This window comes from Lepeophtheirus salmonis, chromosome 2 (assembly GCF_016086655.4).
Source record: "Lepeophtheirus salmonis chromosome 2, UVic_Lsal_1.4, whole genome shotgun sequence".
Classification (NCBI taxonomy): Eukaryota; Metazoa; Arthropoda; class Copepoda; order Siphonostomatoida; family Caligidae; genus Lepeophtheirus; species Lepeophtheirus salmonis.
In genome coordinates, this window is record NC_052132.2 from 5,689,183 (window position 1) to 5,702,718 (window position 13,536).

The 13,536-nt window shown below is 30.1% G+C and overlaps 1 protein-coding gene across 1 annotated transcript in view; it reads right to left on the reverse strand.

Annotated features, from left to right (window-relative positions):
- Positions 1-13,536, reverse strand: part of LOC121132546 (uncharacterized) — a 39,962-nt gene that overhangs the window by 1,625 nt on the left and 24,801 nt on the right. The gene's annotated exons all lie outside the window — the stretch shown is intronic.

Below are 13,536 nucleotides of genomic sequence, written 5' to 3' on the forward strand. Positions count from 1 at the left end.
TCTGAGCTCTCTTATTCATAAATGTAGCCGCTCTTAGCAGCAATGATGGTTTCCAGGCGACATTGGAATCCCTTATACCCGCTGCAGATGTAGTCCTATGTCATGGCGTCCCAGTACTGGGTGATTGTTGCTTTGAGGGCCTCGGTGTTTGGATGACTGACACTGCAGGCCTTTCTCTCCACATACATCCAAAAGTTGTTGTCGAGGGGATTGGCCTGGGCTGTTTTCCTTAACTCCTCCCGATCCAGTTTGTCCTGTATGACAGAGGCATTCTTCCTCTCATACGTTTCGGATTTGCCGATAGCGTAGACGGTGGTCTTTGAGACGTTCAACTGCTTAGAGTGCGCGAATGGAAATTCGTTGATAACGTTCAAGTTTCATTTTCTCGACTTGTACGTAAGTCAAATAGCTCAAGTTTGATTTTGTTTAGTAAATAATTTTTTATACTTAAATATAACGAAATATGAATTAATTTCTATCGCTCAACATTGATTACTGAATTAGTATGTATTCATATTTACAATATGGATTAGATTTATATTAATCAACTATTAATAAATTATTTTAAAATGATTTTGGAATTTTTTTTTATGAGTGGAGCCTGAACAATTGTTTTTGTTTTTCAGAAGTTGTTATTAGTATTCTTACATTCTTGAGGAGATAACATCTATTTTTTTGAGTAACTACGTTTGAGTTTGCTAGTAAAAAGCGGAGAGTAACTCAAATATTAAATTTTCTAGTAAAAAGCAAAAATTCCTTAATTTGGGACGGGCGACAGCCCCTCCAGCCCTCTCTCTTCAAATGCCCCTGTATTCCCCGCCTTTGTATGTTTTAATTTTTATCCTCTAACTTTAGTTTTATTCTTTACCGTTGAAAAATTTCTTTCTTTCTATCGATAGAGTTTCTTACATTTCTTCAAACCTCGACTAAGATCATACAACTATGAATAAAGAGCCACTAGTCAATTAGACTAATGAAAAAACAAAAACAACAAAAAACTCATGATCCCAAACCTGTGACTCCTTTGTCATTATAAAAATTATTACTTCTATTTTCCCCCTCTATTTTCTAGCTAATACTACATTAAAGAATTTTCCCTAACTTGATTTTTTCGTTTAATTTTTTTCAATAGTCGACTAGAATTTGCACTCCGAACAGTGCAAACCGTCCCCCTAAAAATCTATTTTCTGCCCTTTTCATTTATCCATAAAATTTGTATCATACAGATAAAAATAAACATGTTAGTTTAAAAATACTTTCCTTTAAAAAAAAAGGAGAACAAATACTAGAATAAACTCAAATAAAAATGTTTAAAACGATGACAAAAAAATAAACCAACAATCAATTTATATCAATTCAGAAAGCATCCATAGAATTAAGGGAAAATTTGAAAAATTAAATTTATATAAAAAAATTTCAAATATTCCAAAAATCCATAGTTTTTACAAAAAATTATTTAAAAAAAAAAAAATCAAAATCCATTTTAAGAGTGGTTGCCAATGAAGTAGAACCAATCTTTAATAAGAGAATTGGTATGCATCGAAAATATTTTTTTAAAGGCAGAAGAGTGGTGGATATTGTATGAAATATCCACTGTGCAATGGATAATATTGAAAAAGAAAAACATTTGGTGCCATTGGCTAATAAGACACTTGGCTAATAAGAATAAGGGAATCCCTCCGTGGGGTAGTGGAAAGATTCACTTCACAATTCCAAATATCCACGGGCTGCCACTTTTTTAATAGTCCCCTGTAAGTACTTGTGGAAGTTTTTTAGTAGTGTTCTATATTAATTCGTGGAGTCCCCTTGGGTGGCAATACTTCAAGAGTTCTTGTCTTTGAATATATAACAAAGCACGATAATGGAGAAATTAAAGCCTCAAATTTATTTGGTTTTTCAAGAAAACTGTTAAGTTGCAAGGCTTTCATTGCTGCAAAGCCGACTAATAATGAACCAGTTTGCAAGCAAGATCTGAGGGAAATAATTATATCTGCATATGTGAGATATGCCCCGGATCTAATAAGATATCCGATTCCCTTCGTTACCATTCAACGTTGAGGAGGATCGTCCGGCAATACTAACTTTTCATAAAGAAAGTGAAGTCCTAGATTGGAGTTGTATTTTTATTTTACTGGGTTGTTGATAGATTATTTTATCCGTGTTGAATTTTATTTAGTTAATTGTATTTTTATATTGTAGTTGTTGTTACGTCTTTGGTTAGGTGGTCTAATTTTAAACTGTAATGTTAGTTTATGTTTTTAGGAACGCAAGTCTTCCCAACTTTTGGTATATATTTTTCAAATATATCAACAATATAAATAAAGACCTTTAAAAAAAAAAAAAAAATCAAAGCTATTCAGAAAAAATTAAATTTTATGCATAAAAAAATTTCAAATATAAAATTAAAAAAAAAAAAAAATATTAATTTTTTAAAAAAATTACAAAAGTCCATAGCTATTCACTGAAAATTAGATTTTTTGGAAAAAAAAAATCAAAAATCCATAGTTACTCTCGAAAAAATATTTTGGAAAATTAATTTATAATATAAAATTAAAAAAAAAAAATCAAATATATTTTTTTTTTAAATTACAAAAATCCATAGCTATTCACTGAAAATTAGATTTTTTGAAAAAATCTAAAATCCATAGCTACTCTCAAAAAAATAATTTGGAAAATTGATTTATAATATAAAATTAAAAAAATCAAATATTAAATTGTTTGGAACAATTTTTCAAAAATCCATAGCTTTTTACAGACAAATAATTTTTTTTGGAAACAAATTTAATCAAATTTCAAACTTTCTATCAAGAATAAAAAAAATAACTAGGGGAGGGAGGCTCTAGAACCTCTCCCCCCCCTGTAGGAGTATTTCGATCTACAAAATTTGAACTTTTTGAAATTGCAAATAATTTTATACAGAACCATTAAGTATCTTGCTGAGAATGAAGGATGAAATTTAATAAGATTTCTCACAAACTTCCAAGTTGAGATCTTTTCATCTGGAAGTTTAATCGTATTAAGGTTATAGCAAGCAGCTGCAGGTATGAGAATCCCTACTAATTCTTCCTCTTTTAAAAGTTTCAACTGTGTCAGTTTCTCTACGCTAAGAGTTTTGCAAATTAAAATGGCATATTCTATTGATTTGGTCTTTTCTCGAGCAGTAACTTTTCTAATCGATAATCCAAACAGTAAAATTGGAAATACTATTTTTTTCTATAAACCCCCTTCAAATTGAGCGAAATAAACCTTCAGTGTTTCCAGAGCCTGACAATTGCTAAAAGCATGAACTACAGAGTTTAATAGATTGCTTTTGTCTTTACAAGGATAATTGAAATAAATACATCACTGGGACATTATTAATTGTGCTGGAGATTTCTCACCATCAGCTATACCGCATCAGCTCAGCGAAATTTAATTTTTTGGAATAAAATTTCAAAGATGAAGGTTTTTTGGGAAAAAAAATTAAAAATACATAGCTATTCTCAAAAAATTAAGTTTTGTAGAAAAAAATAACAAAAAACTTTAGGCCTTTACAAAAAATTAAACTTTTCGGAAAAAAATATCAGAAATTAAAATTTTAAATTGTTTGAAAAAAATTTCAAATATTTAATTTTTTTAGAAAAAAGTTTTATAATTTCACAGGTCTTTACAAAATATTAATATATCATGAATCCACAATAAACCATTCATTCATTTATGGAGTCCATGTACCGAAGCGAATATACTAATACAATGCGCGTTGTGTTCAAATTCTTATTTTCGACATGAAAGGTTATATTTTTCTAGTACAAAATACATATAATAACTTGCCAGGCAGTATGGAAAAAAAAAATCCTTTTTATTTGTAAAATGTTCAAGAGCACATAGGAACTTCAAAGAGTTCATTCGTTGTGCCTTCCAACTAAAAAATTATTAATACATTTTCTATTGAGAATAATCTACCCAAATATCCGCTTTATTCCCTGCATATCAAGCTATATGCTGATCCCTCCCAGGTTCTAAACTAAAAATGGCGTACAACTATAACATTTCTTACTTACTCCGTAATAAAAAATATGTTCTTTCTTTGATGACATATGTAGATTATTTCTAAAAAAAAATATTGACACATCATTGAGAGCAAATTAGATTCTGTTATCCTGGTTTCATGAACGAGAATATCAAGAAAATAACATCTTCAAATCATTGACATAATTGCCTCAATCGTCAAGAGTATTTGGGAGAAGGCAAACATTACTTTTAAAGACACCAAATACTTGAAGCAAAAAGTTAACAAATATGTGTAAGAGACTAAATACTGCGCGAAGAAGATAAATTAGCCAAGGCAATTTTTGTGATAAATATGTTGGTAATTTTTTGTTTTTTTTGGAGAAATTGTGGTAACTTTTTGATATTGTTTTATGTTTTTTCTATAAAATTTAGAAAATAAGTTATATTAAAATTCAAAATTCAAAGAAGCTTAGGGTTGCTTCCTCCATTGACAAAAAAAATTAGTCAATCTTTTGACAAATTTCTTCTAAATAAAAGAAGGAAGGATCGAGAGACTAAAAAAGAAAGAATGGTGAACTGAGGGAAATAACAAAAATAATCTAATCAAACAAAATGAACTTTTTAATTAATTCGGATTATGAGTGTACTTTAAGTAATAAAGTAATATCAACCAGTGGTATCAAGCCTAATTCTAGTCTGATATGGACTCTTAATTTGTTCGGCTGCAGAAAATGGCAATGTATTATCAAGAGATCTCAAGCTTTGAACTCCCCAAAATTTGCTTTCAGGTACGAATGTTAGTAAGCAAGTTCAAAATATCCAATTAAAATCCACCAAATGAATAAAGAAAAAAATATAAGAATTCGTATGTATTAAGTATAATGGCCACAAATATATTATGAAATATATTCCGGGATCTGGAAACTCTAAAGTTATGGAAGAGCCTATAAAAGTGATTGTAGAACTTGACAATAAATACATAAATCATTTATCACATATTTATTGAAATCAGAGCATATCGAAAATGAATTGTTTTCATTAATAACTGAATCTGGAAGTCTTGATTCAATCAGAACAATTGTTGGGATGGGACCGCAGTTCACTGAAGGCAAATATAGTCTTGATATTCCTTAAATATCCATTTGAAAACTGTGGGGACTAAACGCCCACTGGAATAATTGCATTAGAATTTAAAGGGAAGTACCAGAGGCTTTGGCAAAATATTATTTTATCTCATTTAGAGTAAAGATAAAAAATGTAATATTTTCTTTTGTAAATAATAATTCCTTACTTTTTTGGTAAATATTTTTGGTTATTTTAAAATTAATTTTAATACAAAATTATTAAACTTTTTTATATAGTATACGTGGCTGTCAACACAAAATCATGTTAGAATAACATTTATCAAAGTTAAGTCCAGTTTACATATGGACTCTTCGACGAATTATCGTCAACTTCTATCCACACATTTTTGTTATTAATCCTTTGGGGGTACCGCAAATTGCTCACATTAAAATAATGTTATCCTTATTTTTTGTTCAAGATTGTTTTTATCTTGTAAAATTGTAGAATTGAGGATCTGCATCCGAGTAATTCCAGCCTATACACGGCCGGGCAGCAATACATGGACTGTTAATTAATGTAAATTTTCTCATCAACAAAGGAAGGTTATGTGATTATTTTTGACATTCTGGTTAAGCCATCTTTTGTGCATAAACAAACCATAAGAAACATTTCCTCATCTTTGATGAGCAAAAAGCCAAAAGGGAACGTATCTCATATCTCCTAGACCCTGAAATTGAGATTTCGAGGATTATGGACATTAATTTAAGAGACTTATATTGTCCCCAATATGGTCCCTTTCAAATAATGCCTGCTTTTCAAGGTGGCCCAGATGAAGAATGATGGACCGCTCCAGGAGAGTAGGATGTGAAGGGCACAATTTAAAGGGGGTTACAGAGTTCCTGTCCAGCTTGGAGTAGATTATTATAAAGGAGGGCCCCACTAAATCGATGAATTGCCTCACCAAAGACTTCTCCGTGGTTGCTAGGACCATCAAAAGGCCTGCGAAGGACGAAATGGGATTGTTTTCATATAGGAGTACTCCACGCAGATTTTGACAGAGATTATGAAGGTCAAGAGGCTCGAGAGTCCACGTTTTCCCGCGCAACCGTCTATGTCCTGCTTCAATACGGAGTGGGATTTGTGTTTATTTCATTCTTCTCACTGCTGATTGCAAATAATATAATAAAATGTCTTGACAGCTAAGCTGCTTCGCTCCCATATGCGGAGACCCCATTATTTTCGATTTCATTGTTTTAAACCATGCTGGTTTTTTATATTATGTGTAACTATAACAGTGAATAAGTGATGTCCTGCGAGCTGAATTTTGCGCCTTGAGTATTTTTGAGCTCATTAAAAAAAAAAAATACTCGAGGAATTACGAGCTATAATCGTAACTCCATTGAATACTAGTGACTCGTTTGAAAGCTCATTACTCTCCTGGGAATTAAACTTACAATTTTTGCCTAATCGATCATTTTTGGGGAAATAGGGACAAAAATTTATTGATTTAAGAAGACTACAGGCCCTCCAGTATACCCCCTGCGGACGCCCCAAACATTAGATAACACTTTTTGTAGGCTAACAAATTTGTCAGTCAAAATATCATATTTGTCATTTAAAAATTGTTTTCCCCCCCTCTCTTATTAGTAATAATAAGATTCACATTTTAACCGATTCGGATGAAGCAGCTGTCTTCCTCTTACTTGTCAACGTAAAACTTTTTGAAGCCGAATGAATAAAATGTGCATTTTAGACAAAAGGGCCAAGTTTTTGATATCTTTTTTTGTTTACTTCATAAAACTCGAATTGCAATTTACGGGTTTTGCTCGTGACACATCACTACTTTTAATAGATACGCATAAAAATTGTATAAAAGAATTTTAGAATCTTTGATTTGAGTAATTTAATTTTTTTTGCGACAAAAGAAACATGGATACAAATAAAACTATACAGTTAAATGAAAATTTGATTATTAAACAGAAAAAAAAAAGGGAATTCATTACTTCTGACTTTTAGGTGTTGTAAACGTTTCATCAAAAAAGTACTAAAATCATGTTTTTATCCGAAAATTTTTAAATGGAGATTTTTTTTTTCTTCATAATTATTAGTAAGAGTCAGTCAATTTAAATAAAAACAATTAACAAATATAGAAGTCCTGAAAGACTGCTCCAGTAGGCTATGATTGGAAACTGTGGTTGACGTCTTTGAAACTCAAGAAACTCATCCATCAATAAAACTACTTAAAAAAAAGTTCGCTTCAAAAATACTCGTCTAAACCATTAGTCAGCCTATTGGGATTCTAGTAGTTTAAGAAACAGATTGAAACATCGCTCTCTCTAGCAAAAGGTACTGGATAAAAGAATAATTATTAAATGGGATGGACCATAGAATGTATTGATTATGAGTGAATGATATAATATAAATATTATTTAATTGTGACCATAAGATAATAACATCATTATTGGATTGTTCAAAACCAGGGGCGTCTGCAGGATTATGCAATAGGAGGGATTGGTTTTCGATTTTTTTTGCAAAAACAAAAAAAAACTTACTTTTTTTTCGAAAATAAATTCAAAAATCCAAGTTGTTTAATTTTTTTTCATAAATTCATAGCTATTCTCTAAATAATTCAAAAATTTACATCTGTTCACAAAAAATTAAATTTTTTCAAAATAATAATTTTAAAAATCTAAAGCGATTGACAAAAATTAATATTTGAGAAAAAAAAAATTATAAATAAAAATACCTTCGTTGGGAGGGGCCTACACCCCCTGCGGACGCCCCTGTAAACATAACATAACTGAGGAGATCCATATAACATTTTCTAATTCGAGAATGAGGAGCTACCTTGCTACAGAAGATTTTAAGGATAAGTTTGTGAAAGCAGCAATGGAGCCATAGGATTCTTCATTACATAAAAATCGCTTCGAATAATATTCTTAATCAAAGCTAGATGTATCATTTAAAATATAGAATATCGTCCGGGGTTTTCTTTACAAGGAAAAAGGTTTTAATTGTGCAGATTACCAAACAAAACAATCCTCTTATGTACGTATTCCTAGACTGTAATGTATAGAAACAAATAATAGAAACAGTCAGGTATGGGATCGGGGTGAGGATTCGAAGGAATCATTCTTTACAAAAACTCACATATGGTTTTGAGGGAACGTGCAAAACATTTTGTATGACCTCTAAAGTAATCATCAGACTCCATACAGTTCGTACTATTATATTTTTTGAGGGGCTTGGTTTTTGGATTTTTTTAATAAAAAAATCATGAATTAAATTTTCCTGGAAAAAACTTAGTAAAATTGAAATTAAAAAAAAAAAAAAATTTAAAATATTAATTTTTTTTGTAAAAGATTTCAAATATTAATTTTTTGGGAAAAAATTTAAATTTTAAAGTAAAAAACGAAAGTTCATTAATCTGCGGCCCAGAGCCACAACCCCTCCAGGCCGCCCCCTGCGAGAACACCCTTGCCAAACATTGATCTCTATGGAACAATATAAGGATATAAGAATTTTTTTCCTTCTCTCATAAAATAGTAAGTTCACTTGAGAGAGTTTAGCTTATGTGAATAACAGGGAATCTTAATTTTATGAACTGTGAAATTGTATTTTTTTTTCTCTGTTTTTTTCTTTTTTTAAATTTTCCAAAGGATCATTATTATGGTTTTTAAAGTATTATGTTACCAAGTTTGCTTTGTGGTATTTTTGTGTGCATCTATTGGGTTGGACAGTAGTACGTGGACAGTTAACGAATGTTATAGGAAGGTTAAGTTACAAACTATAATACGTTTTGATGCCCAACCCTGTATATAAGAGTGTTTGCTATTTTTTAAAGTTGACCAAATTCAAAATGATCATGAATCATGACATGTTTTTAGGTGTTGGTAATGACCTAATAATTTTTTTTTATGTGCCATCAAAAACCATTCCCTCCACTCGGTCAAAGTTCCAGCGTTCCGGAAGTACTTCAAAATAAGGTCAAATTAAAAAAAAGAAAAAATCATATTACAATTATGGGATAAGAAAAGAAATACTTATTTTATATTTTTTCTGAATTTGTTTGTAATTTTTTTGACTTTATTATGTAGTCGGTATTTTAAGTTAAAACTCATTAAATAACTATTGACGGCATACAAATATAAATCCTATAAATATGGATTTTCTATTTATTCAGCTATTTATGTAATTCAATTTTTTCAAGAACAAGATACAAATTGGCATAAACATATATAGTTTTTAAATCTTTGAAAAGTCAGTAAATTAATTCATGAAATCAAAATTTTGAAAGTTTTTATTCAATTTTGATTTTGAGTGATTTGTAACAATTAAATTTTTGTGTCTTTTCTCTTGATCAAGTGTTTTCTGGATTCTTTTGTTTTTGATGTTGCTTATTTGTTTACTTCACATGAATCAAAATACTTAAATTTTTTTTCTAATGCTATGAAACGAAAACAAAAGGGCCAAAATCTTATACAGACATACATGAATATTTATATTAATGTTTAATCAGATATCAGGAGTGATTTGTACAGATTTGTCAGATTTTACAAAAGGTTCCACATTATGTAACTGACTTTTTTTGAAAAACTTCCTGGAACAGTGCAAAGTATGAGATATGTGATTACTGCTTCTACCCTTTTAAGATTATACATTCAAAAAATCCATCAGTGATGCTTAAAATACTTTAAATTTTAAATTTCTATTGTCCAACGTTTCCTTCATATAAAAGATTCCCTCACATCAATCACGGATCGAAACAATTTTTATTTTTAATAAATTAAGCAAAACAGCATCTCAACTCTGAAGAAAGAAATGAAAAAATCGGTCTTATTTAGAACAAATTCCTTCTATGCATATCCAGGAAATGTCCTTATATGTGCCTTGTTCGATTCAAACCAGTTGACATCATCTTAAAAGATCGTAAAAGAAAACAAATGGGTCAAGTCGGACAATTATGATGTTACATCAATTATTAGATTTGGTGACATAGAAGTTCCTTTACATGATACCAATTACATTTATCCTGTAATTATATTGTAATCATTCATGATCTATACAAGAAAAACTTGTAGGGCTTTAATTAATTGGATTTGATCTCATCCAGCCTCATCTCTCAGTCCACAGATAATCTCCTCCACATAATGTGACCTTCCATTTACTTTCATGATCCCCAAAGTGATAATTGTCCAAACACCTCGAGAAAGTCGAGAGTCCTCTCCTCATAATCCAATAATACATATATACTTTGCATTGCAAAGTTATTTGCTTATTATTAAAAGCTTGTTATAATTGAATTTCAACTATCCATTGACATTGTCTCCAATTTCAAGGAAGAAAGTATGACGTGTAGACAAACTTATAGATTGTATACGTCATTTTGATTAAAAAATCCTTGCTCTATCTCTCTTGTTTCCTCACTCTTTACTTCTATGAATTGATTGATAGCCTAGTTTGGTACTATTAGCTTTAAAATATCCTGAAATCATTCAGACATGTATATTTTAAAATCTCTTCCAGCAGAGCAAAATACAGATCTAACTTAGAAATGATGGGTATAGTTTCCTTGGAACTGTTAATTAATTTTATTGAGTTTTGTGAATATATTTTTCAATAAGCAATATCATCCTTGGTATTTTTAGATCATCACAAAGCCCAATTTTAGAGTCGAATACACAATAAAACAGTTTCAGGAAGTTTTCCTTGATGTCCATGTAACTCCTATTTTTAGCCATGCACGTTAAAACTCATAATCATTATCAATTACAAGCTGTTTAAACAGTCTGGAATTGAGGGAATGTGCCTGGATTTTATTTACAGCTGTGAAAACATTATTAATTGTTTTTTTTTTGAAGAAGTCGACCACTAAGATTTTTATGCTACCAGATGCTGCCTGTGGATTACACAAATCACTGCCAGTACACCAAGTACGGCTTTACAGCTGTGATAACAGTATTTATTGTTTTTTTGATGAAGTCCACCACTAAGATTTTTATGTTAATACAAAAAAATACATCTGCAATGAAAGAAACCCATCTCCTCCATTATATGATTCTTTTTAGTTCTTTTGAACTCTTTTTTGACAATTTAGGCCCATACATTAGGGTGTCCCAAGACAAATATGATAATTTTTTTCTCAAAAATTTGAAATGCCTCCCCCCCCCATTTTTTTCTATTTGATCTCACCTACACAAATATATATATACCTATATAATCTTTAGGACAACGATACCAGGTGCCGACGAGAGCTAAAGTCAATTGATGACTTGATCGAAGGATGGCCTGGGAAGTTTACATTCAAAAGAAGATTACACCAAAAGTACTTATCATAAATGTGTTTTAAGTGTTTTACTATTATTAAATAGATGTATGTCTGTTGTGTATAACTTTGGTGTGTCTAATTTGAAGTATCTCCAAGTAATTCAGTAAGACTTGTTTCAACTTTCTCCGGTCCGGTCCTCCATACTATAGCAATGATGTTGAGTTTATCTTTAAGAATTGATAAATATTACATTTTTTATTCATGATAATAGTATTCCATTAAGTCTTAGTATATTTTAAAGACAGTGAGGATTTACATTCTACATTTTAAATTTCAAATTAGAGAACTGTTGGGAATTGTTTGATTTTAACTTCAAAGGCAATTATAGACTAGGAGCTCCAAGATAAAATACAATCTATTTGAATTTGTTTTCTGATTTATGTCTAAACAAGTTCAAACTAAATTCAGATTAAATAACAATCCGAAAAATGATTATAAAATATTTTATTACTTCAAACTTAGTAGCTGTATTAGATAGGTGTCAATTAAGTATGAAGGATATAGTCTTTATTCTATTAGTGTTGAATATTCATGAATTTCCTTTCTTTCAAAAATTAAAAGATTATTGGAAAAATATAGATTCCTTCAATATATACTCCTTACGATCATTAGTACAAAGTTACCCTTCACTTTCAGAAATTGAAGATTTATTAGAATATTATCATAGTAAACTATCAAAAGAAATTGTGTGAGATGATTACATGAAGCTCATATAACTATGTGTTATATTTTTAGGTGGAGTAGTAATTCTACTTGGATATAAGCCCAAAAAAAAATTGTCAATCCTTAGAGCAATTTATGTTACGGCTGAGATATACTTCAAAAGTTTACGAAATACTTCCATGCTTTAATTAAAACAGATGAGGAACAAAAACAATTTCTACTACGTTGCGCTCATGAACACAATAAGATATATCCTGAATGTAAAATAAAACACTTAAAAGAAAAAATATATAATAACATTTATTGGTGATGTAATCAAGTAAATAAAATCCTAGTAAATAAACTCAACATTATAAACTTATATAGAATAGGGTGGACCGAGAAAAGTTGAAACTAGTTTTACAAAATTACTTTGAGATACTTCAAATTAGACGAGCACAAATTCTACACAACAGACATATATCTATTTGCTAATAGTGAAACGAGCTAAAATACAATTATGATCATTACTTTTTGTGTAATCTTTATTTGAATGTAAATTTTCCTGTCCACCCTGCGATCAAGTCATTGAATTGACTCTCGTCGGCACCTGTTATCATTGTCTGGAAGATTTTTTTTTTTTTTTTCCATATTTGAGTAGCTGAGATCAAATAGTAAAAATAATGGAGGGGTATGCATTCTTGAGAAATTACTTTTAATTTTATGGGACACCTTACCCTACATCCATGATGCCAACCCTATGGACTACAACTCTTGTGTACATGTCGAGAGGAATGCCTGCAGTGCCCATCATCTAATCACCAAGGTCCTCAAAGCCCCTGTCTGCCAGCATTGGGTTGCCATGACAGAGGAATACATCTGAAGTGGGTGCCAGGGCTTCCGCCGCCTCCTGGAAGGTACCACTATCGCTATGAGCTGCTACATTTACAATTAAAAGAGCTCAGACACACATTTATGTATAGCACTTATTTTGTTCAAATTTTCTAGCGTTAATTAGTAAATTATATCATGTTGAAGTTTAATATTTAAATTGTACATATTTTAATGGACCACTCGGTAGAACAACTTAAAAATAATCTCGGTAATAAAAAGTGGATTTTGACTTACTTTTTCAGTTATATTTTTAATAATTTTCCTACGGAATATTGAGTAAATAAGTAATTTGAGGTTACTTGATCAAATTTTCCGTAGTTAAATATAATTAAGTCGATAAAATGACTATTTTTAATAAGTAATTATAATATTATTTAAAAAAATTAAAAATATTAAATTAATTAATATCTGTTCCAAATCCCATGTATGTATTTGATCATTTAATTAATTTCGGAACTTTTAATGCAACCTTTTCAATGCATATTTATTAAATATTCCCTAAGAAAATTAATAAGTTATTTGAAAAAATTGACCTGTTTTTGTAAAGCAAATATTTTTTGAAGTTATAATATTAAGTATATTCTTAAGTTTTATGGAAATAATATAAAAGGAATTGT